The following is a 682-nucleotide window of genomic DNA, read 5'->3' as shown; positions in this document are numbered from 1 at the left end:
ACTGAGAAAACCCACTGTTGAAATGGGAATTCTTATGCCCTGTTGAGTTGTTATGCAAATTGGCATCACTCTTCTGAAGGGCAGTGTGGAAATATATACCTCAGCTTAAAATATGCACACTTACCCTTAGCCCAAGAATGCTAATTCAACAAATTTATTTATTTTTCTTTTAGTAAAACATATATACTATAAAATTTACCATCTAACCATTTTACAGGTAAATGTAAAATATTTTTGTTCTAGTTTCCTCTTTATAAAATATTTTACATATCTATATACATATGTACAATTGTATTTCAGACACATACATATTTTTTAAAGTTAACACGGCTTCAATTTTACTTGTTCAAGATGTGAGGCAACGAACATTGTAACCATTTATAAGTGTTTAGCTCAGTGGCATTGAGTAGTTTCACACTATTGTGAAATCACCACCATCATCTATCTCCAGAACTTTTTTATCTTCCTCAACTGAAACTTTGCACCTATTAAACACTAACTCTCAGCCAGGTGCAGTAGTTCATGCCTGTCATTCCAGCGCTTTGGGAGGCCAAGGCAGGGGGATCCTTTAAGACAGCAGTTTGAGACCAGCCTGGGCAACATAGTGAGACCCTGTCTCTACAAAAAATAATTTTTAAAAAACTGGCCAGTGTGGTGGTGTGCACCTGCAGTCCCACCCAGC

This window comes from Callithrix jacchus, chromosome 7 (genome assembly GCF_049354715.1).
Source record: "Callithrix jacchus isolate 240 chromosome 7, calJac240_pri, whole genome shotgun sequence".
Lineage (NCBI taxonomy): Eukaryota > Metazoa > Chordata > Mammalia > Primates > Cebidae > Callithrix > Callithrix jacchus.
The sequence above is the reverse complement of the archived record's forward strand: the minus strand, read 5'-3'. Positions refer to the sequence as shown.